Source organism: Macaca thibetana, chromosome 11 (genome assembly GCF_024542745.1).
Source record: "Macaca thibetana thibetana isolate TM-01 chromosome 11, ASM2454274v1, whole genome shotgun sequence".
In the NCBI taxonomy this organism is placed as follows: domain Eukaryota; kingdom Metazoa; phylum Chordata; class Mammalia; order Primates; family Cercopithecidae; genus Macaca; species Macaca thibetana.
Window position 1 is genome coordinate 48,320,465 of NC_065588.1, and position 12,181 is coordinate 48,332,645.

At 40.9% G+C, this 12,181-nt stretch overlaps 1 protein-coding gene across 3 annotated transcripts in view; it reads left to right on the forward strand.

The window, feature by feature from the left end:
• ACVR1B (activin A receptor type 1B) overlaps positions 1–12,181 on the forward strand; it is a 46,311-nt gene that overhangs the window by 2,064 nt on the left and 32,066 nt on the right. The window lies entirely within an intron of this gene.

Sequence of the window (12,181 nt, forward strand, 5' to 3'; positions counted from 1 at the left end):
TGCTGATTTGATGTAGTGTTTGTGGGGTTTTTCTGGTTGTGAGCCTAGTTAAGAATGTTTGATAATCCAATTGGTTCTGATTGGGGCAGAGTTCATTTTTTTGTAATCTTCCTAAAATGGATGTTTGTGGGGGTTAAGGTGGGTGGGTAAAATAGGGAGTTCGTTTCTTTTTTTGGTAAATTGGAAATTAGGTTGTGTGTCCAGCAAACATTCTCCAGGGCCTTTAAACTTCTTGGCCAGACACTACAGTTTTTTCCGGGACACGTCTAGTTGCCAGTAGTGCATGCTATGGAGACCACTGCTGCAAAAGGCTTAAAGTAAAACGTCAGTTCTGGGAAAATAGAGGCTGTGGGATAACAAGAAGTTGATTTTTTTCCCCTCCCCTGCATTTCCTATATAGTGCTCCCCTACGTGGGCTGGAGGAGTGACAGAGCCAGGCAGCTCTGATGCCTGAAGATGCCTGGTACTTGGACATGATGTGAGGGCAGTAAGGGATAGGCATTTCTATTAATGAATTAACTAGGACTTAGTAAAAGGCCAGTGGTAAGGAGAATGAGTTTCAGTTAGAAATAGCATCCGTTTGATAGGTGTACATGTTTTAAGGCCTGGCTTTGGAATTTTCACATTTAAAAATGTAAAATTGAGTTAGTAGCAGGAGAACATGACATTTCTTAAGACAAAAGCAACAAGAGAGATATTTGACATTCTCATAGGAACATTTTGAAATTTTGTGAGCGGACTGAAAATCTAATTTCAAGCCAACCCTTGTAATTTTGTTGAGTGGACATGGATTTTAAGTACAGTGGAAGTGCAGTCTTGTAGAGGACCTCTGATTAGTTTTGTTTAAACAGCTCCTGGAACAGATGTGATAAAACATATTAAAATGGCTACTCTGGTTAAAGGTTAAAGCCAGATGGAGGGAGGAGGCTGGTTTTCAGCCCTAGAACTTAGCTCTCTTACAAGTTGTCCTTGAACAAGTAACTTAACCTTTCTGTGACTGGCTCAGTTTTCCCTCTGTAAAATAAGGAAATATTTTGTGTCACTCTTATTGGGACATTTGTGAGTCTGACTTACTGATAGCCAGTTGGCGGGGAGGTATTTTTAGACACGTTTCTGACTTCAGTGAATAAGCAATGCTGGGTTACTTTTTTATCTTATGGAGCAGAAAAACATACTCTGTGATTGATAGACGTACAGCATGTCACAGTGTGGTTAATTTCTTTTTGTGCTTTTTTGTAGACCCCTTTCAGATTTCCTCAAGTTAATTTCTGTCTCTGGCAGGCTCTTACATCGTTGACTAGGCAGCATACCTGTGCTAATCAAAGACAGTCTGGAGGGAGTGACCTGCTTTAGGCTTTATTGGTTTGGCAATGTTTTAATTCTTACGCAACTCTGGGTATGTTTATGGCACTATGTAAATGTTACATAAGAACATGGAGGCTGAGAAGTGGCCAGAATGGTGACTGTGAACACAGGAAGGTTAGACTGAGGACTTTATCCAAAAGGACCTTGGGAATCTGCAATCAGTACAGGAAGAACCTGCACTTTATTTTCCTCTAAGAACCTTTTTAGATGATTATGTCTTTCAGGTGGACTGCTGTGTTATAAATAGGTTTATTCTCCACCGGTGAGCTAATTGTAACCTTGCTACCAAAATATGAATCAGTAAACGATGAGACGTGCTGCTTCTTCCAGCATGTCCTGTTGAAGCTGCTTGTTGCATTTTGGAACATGAGTTGAATTGGGCTGCAGTCTGTTCTCATAATAACTGAGGAGCACAGGGTGTTGAGGTGGAATGGAATTCTCAGTTGGTGGTGCTTTAGGTCATCTTAATTTTTGAAGGTTAAATACAGAATACTGAAGTGGCTCTTTATAATTTTGAAATCTTTATTGTTTACTGTTCAATTTTTGCTCAGAGTAGCAGTGAACATTAATTCTGGGATCTCGCCTCTTTGTCTTCAGTTCTTGTAAGAGGGTCTTAATCTCGTTTTCCTCTCTGTATTCATAAAAAGGAAATTCTAGAGTCCTTTCTCACCAGTGCTTCTGATGCTGGACATACTGCAGGCAGCCACAGCCCATCAGTTCCACCTGGACTGGGAATGCGGGAACCTTTTAAGTCCAACTTGCATTTCTTTCACTCTGCAGGCACTGCCTCATGGCCAGGTTCAGATACCTGCTCTGAGTTTCTGTTCTTCTCAGTTTTTCACTCTCATGCATGGTTTAACTTGAGCTTTGGCTTCAGAGGCACCATTTTTGTCCATGTCTGTTCTCTCTCCTCTGTTATGGAGAAATGGTATGCTAAGCAAAAATACGATTTCAGAGAGTATCTTTCTTTCCTTTACTCTGTAGAGTTGCCAGAGTTTGGTTTAGCTGTGACGTTTCCATCCCAGGCAATCTTTATCTGCTCTCTAGGGTTCAGAGACAGTGCCACTTTACGCAACTCTGGGCTTTTTGGTTTTCTTTAGTCTCCACCCAATCTTAAGCCTGCATTTGTCTCCCTAAATATTTTGAATTTAGCATAATGAAAGTAACTGCCTTTCCCTTTAAACCATCACATCACCCCTAATATTTACACAGTTAACATATAGGAGATTTCTTTATTCATTGGGTTGGGTATGTGCCTGGAACAGTTTTTAGCATGGGGATTTAAATAACAACAAGATGAACAAAAGTCCCTAAATCTCTGCTACTATGGAACTTGCAGTGGCTTAGACTGAAAATAAATAAGTAAACTCAATTAATCAGTCCATGAGTACTGTGAAGAAAATAAAACAGGATGCTCTGCCATAGTGTGCCTGGAGCTGCCATTTCACCTGTCTCTCAGCTTCATTGTTTTATCTGTAAAATGGGGCTAATACAGTCTTGTTACTCGTGGTAGTTCTATAAAGTTGAATTGTAGAACTGAATTACCAAATCTTCAACCATTGCTCCTAGGGGAAATACAGGGTTAGGTTCCTGCAAGCCTCTGGTCACTTTTTCAACTTGTCAATACATAACCTTATTTTATGTGTTTCTTTTTTTTTTTTTTTTTTTTTTTTTCTTTTTTTGAGACAGGGTCTTGCTCTGTTGCCCAGGTTAGAGTGCAGTGATATGATCTCACTCACTGCAGTTTCTGCCTCCTGGGCTCAAGCAATCCTTCCACCTCAGCCTCCTGAGTAGCTGGGACCTCAAGTGTACACCACCTCACCTGGCTAATTTGTGTATTTATTTACTTTTTGGTAGAGACAGGGTTTCAACATGTTGCCCAGGCTGGTCTTGAACTCCTGGGCTCAAGCAGTCCACTCACCTGGGCCTCGCCTGCTGAGAATGCAGGTATGAGCCACTGAACCTGGCCTGTTTTATGTGTTTCTGTTTAATTTTAATTTTTATTTTTTTGAGACAGTGTCCTGCTCTGTCACCCAGGCTGTATAGTACAACAGTGCATCACAGGTTGGGCACAGTGGCTCATGCCTGTAATGCCAACACCTTGGGAGGCCGAGGCAGGTGGATCATGAGGTCAGGAGTTTGAGACCAGCCTAACATGGTGAAACCCCGTCTCTATTAAAAATACAAAAATTAGCCAGGCGTGGTAGTGTGTATATGTAATCCCAGCTACTCAGGAGGCTGAGGCAGGAAAATCGCTTGAACCCGGTAGGCAGAGGTTGCAGTGAGCCAAGACTGCGCCACTACACTCCATCCTGGGCGACAGAGTGAGACTCCATCTCAAAAAAAAAAAAAAAAAAAAAATGCATCATAGTTCACTGCAGCCTGGAACTCCTGGGCTCAAGCAGCCCTCCTATGTCAGCCTCCCAAGTGGCTAGGATCACACGCACATGCCACCATACCTAGCCAATTTTTAAATTTTTTGTAGAGATAGGGTCTCACTCATTGCCCAGGCTGGTCTCTTTAATTCCTGGGCTCAAATGATCCTCCTGCCTTGGCCTCCCAAAGGGCTGGGATTACCGACGTGAGATACCATGCCTGGCTTTGTTTCTGTTTAAAGACATCTTATTTAATACATATTGTTGGTTCATTAACATTGAACTTTACTGACAATAGCACTATTAACTCATGCCTGAACCAAGCTTCTCTAACATGTATTTTCTCCACGAGGCATATCACTATCTTCTTGCGCCTAGGAACACTAGACAGCACTTCAGCACTTCTTGTGGGGGACCATTTTATACAGCAAAATCATCAATGAAAAGCATGACACTAAATATGCTGCAGAAAGGATAACTTGTTTACAGTATGCCAGCTGAAACAAGAAGGCAGGGTTGCCTTGTTTGACCTCAGTTGGGAATGCATGTGGTGGGTGTTTCAAATGTTTCACTATTCTGTGTGTGGCTGTCAGTGAGCAGGAAGGTACCATAAATGTTGATATTAGGGTTACACATAAATTTGCGTTAACTGTATTTTGTTAGAACTGTATACAAAAGTGGTAGAAATAAAATTGTAGAATTTCACTGAACCAGAATTTTAATTTTAATACATATAGTTAGAAGTCCCATTTCCAGACTGCAAACTAAACATATGCATGTTGAGTACCTACCATGGTGATCTAGCACGGTGGTCCCCAACCTTTTTGACATCAGGGACTGGTTTCGTGGAAAATAATTTTTCCGCATGGGAAGTGGGGGAGATACGGTTTCAGAATGAAACTATTCCACCTTAGATCATCAGGCACATCAAGCCGAGGTGGGTGGATCACCTGATCAGGAGTTCAAGACCAGCCTGGCCAACATGGTGAAACCCCATCTCTACTGGAAATACAAAACTAGCCAGGCATAGTGGTGGCAGCATATGCCTGTAATCCCAGCTACTCGGGAGGCTGAGGCAGGAGAATCGCTTGAATCCGGAAGGTGGAGGTTGCAGTCAGCTGAGATCACGCCACTGCACTCCAGCCTGGGGAACAGAGTGAGACTCCTCAAAAAAAAGAAAAAAAAAAAGGATCATCAGGCATGTCAAGCGTGTTAGATTCTCATAAGGTGCATGCAAGCTAGATGGCTCGCATGCGTGGTTCACAGTAGGTTTCCCACTTCTTTTTTTTTTTTTTTTTTTGAGACAGAGTCTTGCTCTGTCGCCCAGGCTGGGGTGCAGTGGCCGGATCTCAGCTCACTGCAAGCTCTGCCTCCCGGGTTTAGACCATTCTCCTGCCTCAGCCTCCCGAGTAGCTGGGACTACAGGCGCCCGCCACCTCGCCCGGCTAGTGTTTTGTATTTTTTAGTAGAGACGGGGTTTCACCGTGTTAGCCAGGATGGTCTCGATCTCCTGACCTCGTGATCCGCCCGTCTCGGCCTCCCAAAGTGCTGGGATTACAGGCTTGAGCCACCGCGCCCGGCCCAGTTTCCCACTTCTATGAGAATCTAATGCTGCCGCTGATGTGACAGCAGGCAGAGCTCAAGTACGTGCCTGCCACTTACCTCCTGCTGTGTGGCCTGGTTCCTAACAGACTGTGGACCAGTACCAGTCTGTGGCCCCAGGGGTTGCGGACCCCTGATCCAAAGGGTCCCTTGACACGTATTTATTGAGCACTTGTCATATACTAGGCATTATCACAGGTGTTAGGAATACAGCAGTAAACCAAAGGAGACAAAATTGCCTTCTCTCAGCTTACCTTCGGCCAGGTGAGGTGAACAATAAACAAAAGCATGAAATGTAAGGCAATTGTGCCTACCACAGTGCACCTTCTGCTCCTCCCTCCCCCAAGATTCCCCATCTTTGGTGTCCACACACCTGCTTCAGGTATTCAGTCAAATGCTAGTCTTTGTCGATAGAATTAAGGTCTTAGTCGGTTGACCTTTAGCCGTCTAAAGGAGGTTATCATGGTGGGTCTGTCCTGATTGAACTAGCCCTTTCAAAGCAGAGAGATTTCTCAGCTGATTGCACAAGAGGAAATCAGATGTTCCAGCTGGCTTGGAAGCAAGCAGACATCCATGTTGTGAACTGCCGATCCCAATAGCCACATGGCAAGGAACTGCAGGCAAACTCTAGCAGCTGAGAGTGGTTCCCAGCTGACAGCTAGGAGGAACATGGGGACCTCAGTCCTTCATCTGCAAGGCTATGGATCTTGCCAACAACCAGTAGGCTTGGGAGAGGACCCAATCATAGATGAGAAGGCAGCCCTAACTGGCACTGTCCATGCTGTGCCTGGACTTCTGACCTGTAGGAACTGTGAAATAGTAACTAGGTGGTGGTTTAAAAAATGTATGCATTGGGTGGGGGTGAGTCAAATGGTGATGGTGAAAATAGGTAAAGCAAGAGAGGGGAATGATGAGAAATACCCCAAAACAGTCATGGGAGTACTTGAGACCTGGTGCCCAGCCATCCCATCGCTCACATATAAAAACAAATCCTTTGACCACAGGTGGCTTTCATCTGCCTATAACTTTTTTCTAGATATTTGTGAGTGGAGGGGAGAGGAACTGTGGATGCTTTGGAAATGTTTTTTAGGTGCTTGGGATGTTTGAGGTGAGGAATCTGGGAATTGAAGTATTTTCTGGGTTTGGTTTTTTTTTTTTTTTGGGTAGTAGAGGACTCACCTTGCCCCACATCCTCATATATTGTCTTGGTATATGTTTGCATGTTAACTTTTATACCTGTAGAAGATAAGATTGAATTGTAATCAGTCAGTGTTCATTTCTGATATCCAGGATGTGCCTAGCATCAAGCTGAATGCTGAGAGGGATCCTGAGGAAAGAGTCTGTCCTTGCCCTTTACAAGTTTAGACACACAGACTGACCGCAGTGGCTCACGCCTATAATCCCAACACTTTGGAGACTGAGGTGTGGGGGATCACTTCAGTCCAGAAGTTTGAGACTAGCCTGGGCAACATAGCGAGACCTCGTCTCTACAAAACATTTTTAAAAATTACACGGGCGGGGTGGCACGTGCCTGTGGTCCCAGCTACTTGGGAGGCTGAGGTGGGAGGATAGCTTGAGCCCAGGAAATTGAGGCTACAGCAAACCATGATTGCACTACTGCACTTCAGCCTGGGTGACAGAGTGAGATCCTGTCTCAAAAAAAAGTTTACACACAAATGGACTTTTTTCCTGCTTGTTGGAACTACCACAAACTATGAGAAGTTCAGGTGACAATTGTAATAAAAGCATCTGATTTGCTGAATGTTTACTATATACTAAAGTATTATGCTAAGCACCTGTGTTGTATCATTTACTCTATGTAGTTATTCTTTGAGGGGCTGGGGCTCTTATTCCCAATTTACAGATGAGAAAACTAGGGCATAGAGAAGTTAAGCAGTGGGTCCAAAGTCTATCCAAGTCCAAAACATGTGGTCTAAATATTGTACTGTACTATAAACTGTGAGTACTCTAAAAGTGACCTTCTAACCAGGCTCTCTGCCTTCAATCTCCTATTGGTTTTCCATCCTACTGCTGGATTTAACTTTGGAAATGCACCCTATCTGTCTGACCTATAGGTTTTATGGCTTCTAGGATCAACTCTAGACCTCTTAGCTTAGCATTGCAATCAGTTTCATCTGGTCTTAGTCTTCCTGACTGTTCTTGTCTTTGGCTGGAACCTTGGCATTGTTGTAACTGTCAATTTACTGTGAACCCAATATAGCTAATATTTTTTCACAGCCCTTTGACTTCCCCTTTCTTTTTCTCTGGAATGCTTCTCCCCACTTCTCCTCCTGGCCAAACCCAGTGTCCTCCAGTGTGGACCTTCATCCTCTTGTGTTCTCCGGGTCAGTGATTCCATCCTCTCTGCTTTTCCCCTTGGCCTGTATTGGTAGTTGGAGTTGCACTGTTTATAGTTGTCTTCTCCTCCCACTCTCTATGCCCAAAGAGTTGGTGCGGGGAGCTGGCTTATTCGTTATATGGCTTTGGCCTACACAGAGCCTTGCATGTTTTAAGTACTTAATAAGTTTGTTTAATTTAATTCATTCCTTTTCCATCCTCTCAGTAAAATCCTAGGCAAATAATTCCAATTCTGTTTTGCTCTAATTTTATTATCATCTTGTGTATATAGAATTTTAATCCTACTCAAAAAATGCCATGAACATTTGTGAGTTACTTGGAACATCATAATCTCTCTTTCTATCTCACCTCTTTCATCTCTATTTATCCTACGCCTACCCATTTTATTCCAGCCAAATGAACTTGATCTCTCAACCTCATTAGTTTTATTCTCAGTTTGTCTGATTTCTTTTTTCCTTTTTCATTGTCCCAGTTGCCTGAAACAATCATTCCTATCCCTCTTCTCACTCAAAACTGTGACATACACTGTCTCTTCTCCATTCGTCCATATTATAATAAATAGGTCAGGAAGAAAATACCAGAGATAAATATCCTTCCCTGCTCTATTGAGCCAGAAGTATGTTTATTCAGACTCAACAAAGAAAACAGTGGTTTTACATGTTCATCATAAACTGAAATCAAAGGAGAAATGCAATTTCCTGATTGTCTAAATATGACAACTGAGTCTGTACACATAGGTCCCAGGAACATTGGACATACTCCCTCATAATGATGCTCGCTCATTTCAGTTTTACCTTGACATTCTCCTGAGCAGCAGGTGGGCCCTTGCTAGATGTTCAGGTATTTACAGTCAGCCATAAATTAAGTTGCAATGACAGGTCTCCTTAGGATAAACATCAAACGTCTCTTTTGAGTGAGAACAAAGCTTTCATTCTCTAACGGAGACTTAAGGTTGAACTTGTTTAAACAGCTCTCTAGGGCTGGGTTTGTCTCCAAGTAGAATGTCAGAAAGGCAGCTTGTAGAATGGATATAGTGTGGAGCTGGCTTTCCAAACACCTTTCTCTTATGCAAACCCATTCCAAGACTTTTTCCCAGATTGGAATTAAATACCAAGCTTATCAAGTGTCTTATTGTTAAATCTGTGGTTCTCCCCACACCCCACCATACAAATAGCTTCCTTTATTAAGTCAGTTATATTTTTTTTGTAAGTGCTTTTTACCAGTACATTTTGTTTTTGTGTTTTTCTATATACCACCATTGGCACCTGTAAAATTTGACTTTATTATGGCTCTTGGGTACTTGAAAGCTTTTTGTTTTAATGTATTTTTAAAATCTAATTCTGATAATTGTAAAAGGTGAAAATGTAACTTGGGTCTTGTTTTCTTTTAACCAAATAGCATGTGATTGCTTTATTGCTGCAAGATTTTTCTATTTAGGCTAGTTAGAACCTTGCTAGTACACTATCAGTTCCTAGTTATTGCCTTCCCGCCCCCCAAGAAAGCCAAACATTGCCTCTATTTTGTGAACAGTTTAGTGCCAGACATTTTTTAACCTGATTCAGATTTTCATAAACATTTTGGCAGTTGTCTAGATCAGTAGCTATCAACAGTTGTCTTTCTTTTTAAGACAGTGGAACTCTTTTGTATATAAAGTTATAAAGTGAAGACAGGCCCCCTCTGCCCCTGAAATTATTACTCTGTTTGACATTTATTGGGCAAATGTATTAGACACTGGTGAGAAACTGGTGAAAAGGACACTGGTTTCCTCTTTGTGAGTTCAGAGATTCCTGAACATGGTGGAGAGTCTAGAGATTCAGGAAGAAGACAGTTTGAAAAACACTGTAAGGTTTTTGTTTTTGTTATTGAGATTATATTGTGTATGTTGTTTGGCAAATAGGGATATATGGTAGTAGTTTTAAATTGTGGCAAAATACGTGTAACAGAAAATGTACTATTTTAATTGTACAATTCAGTAGTGTTAAGTACCTTCACAATGTCATGCAAACCATCACCCCTAATTTTAAAGTTTAATATTTATTTAATTTTTATTTATTTATTTATTTTTGAGATGAAGTCTTGCTCTGTCACCCAGGCTGGAGTGCCATAGCATGATCTCGGCTCACTGCAACCTCTGCCTCCCAGGTTCAAGCAATTCTCCTGTCTCAGCCTCCTGAGTAGCTGGGATTACAGACATGCACCACCACGCCCAGTTAATTTTTTGTATTTTTAGTAGAGATGGGGTTTCACCATATTGGCCAGACTGGTCTAAAACTCCCGACTATAAGTAATCCACCCACCTCAGCCTCCCTATGTGCTGGGATTATAGGCATGAGCCACCACGCCCTGCCAACATTTCATATATATATAGAATCTTAATATGTGGTTTCTTTCATGTAATATAATGCTTTCAAGTTTCATCTATATTATAGCATGTATCAATAGTTTCTTTTTATGGCTGAATAATATTCCATAATAAATATACCACATTTTGTTCATTCATCGTTTGATGGACATGTGGATGGTTTCCACCTTTTGGCTATTGTGAATAGTACTGTTGAGAATAATTCATGTACAAGTTTGTGTTTAAACATTTGTTTCAGTTATTTTGTGCATATGCCTTAGAGTAGAATTGCTGGGTTATAGGGTAGTTCTAGGTTTAACTTAATAAGGAAACATCAAACTGTTTTCCACAGCAGTTGTACCCTTTTATGTCCCAGCAATGCACGAAGGGTTCCAGTTTCTCTAAATCTTCACCAACACTTATTAAATTTCTTTTTCATATTCTTATGGCCTTCCTAGTGGGTATGAAGTGGTGTCTCATTATGGTTTTGGTTTTCATTTGAATTTGCAATACATTAGAGTCGATGTTGAACATCTTTTCATGTGTTTGCAGGCCATTTGTATATCTTCGGAGAAATGTCTGGTTCAGATCTTTTGTCCAGTTTTGTTGGTTTTTTAAAAATTATTATGTTTTTTAGAGAACGGGTCTTTCTCTGTCACCCAGGCTGGAGTGCAATGGTGTATTCATAGCTCATCGCAGCCTTGAACTCCTGGGCTTAAATGATCTTCTTGCCTCAGACTCCTAAATAGTTGGGACCTCAGGCATGCACCACCATGCATGGCTCCTGTTCAGTTTTTAATCTGGTTGTTGTTGAGTTTGAAAAGTTCTTTATATATTCTGGATTCTAGGCCATTTTCAGATATAAGATTTGCATATATTTTCTCCTGTCCATTTTCTTTTTACTCTTTTGATGTTGCCCTTTATACACAAAGGTTTTTAATTTTAAAGTTTATCCATTTTACTTTTGTTGCTTGTGCTTTGGTGTCATATCTGACAGACCATTGCCAAATCCAAGGTCATGATGTTTTACCCCTCTTCCGAGTTTTAGATATTTTAAGTTTTAGCTGATACATTTAGGTCTTTGATCTATTTTGAGTTAATTTTTGCACGTGGTGTTAGGTAAGGGTCTGACTTCATTCTTTTGCATGTGGTTATCCATTTGTTCATCACCATTTTTTGAAGAGACTTTTCCTTTCCCCTGTATGTTCTAAGCACTCTTGTTGAAAATCAGTTAACCATAGATGTATGGGTTTATTTCTGGATTCTCAATTCTGTTCTGTTGATTTGTGTGTCTATACTTAGCACCATTCTGTTTGATAACTGTAGCTTTGTTGTAAGCTTGAAATCAAGAAGTATGAGTTCTCCAACTTTGTTATTTTTTTTCTCCCAAGATTGAACTATTCAGGGTCACTTGCAATTCCATATGAATTTTGGGATCGGCTTTTTCATTTCCGGAAAAAAAAAAAAAAGGCCACTGAGATTCTGAAAGGGATTGCATTGAGTCTCATCTGATGTATATAATTTACATATAGGCCACTGAGATTCTGATAGGGATTGTATTGACTCTCATCTGATGTATATAATTTACATATAATATGTGATCATATATTCACATTTTTAGTGTAATTTAATTTATGTTGGTGGACAAGTTCGGTTCTCAGTTTTTCAGTATCAATTTGCAAAAAAAAATTCCTCTTGAAAAATAGTATGCCTAAGAAACCCTGAAGGAATATACATCAAACATGTAGTAGTAATTGTCTCTGGGGCAGGAATTAAAGGGGCGCTCAACCTCTACATTATATATTTCTGTGGTGGTTGAAATTCTTGTTAAACAAGGAAACACGGGTTAGTTACTTTGGCAAGCAGGGAAAAAAAGGTAGTAAAAATAAAATATATTTTTAAAAAACCTGATATATGATATTCATAATAGCACAACTAACATTTATAGTTTTGGACCCCCCTACCAAGTGGAATTCCTCAAAATGAAATATTGGAATTGAAATGCTTAGTAGCAAGTAAGAGCTTTTGATGTATTTGATTCAGTGTCAGCACCTGGGTGGGAGGACAACCAGTAGGTTGGAGATACTAGAGTACAGACCTGTGGGGAGGATGCGGCCACATTAAAGCACAATGGGAGGTA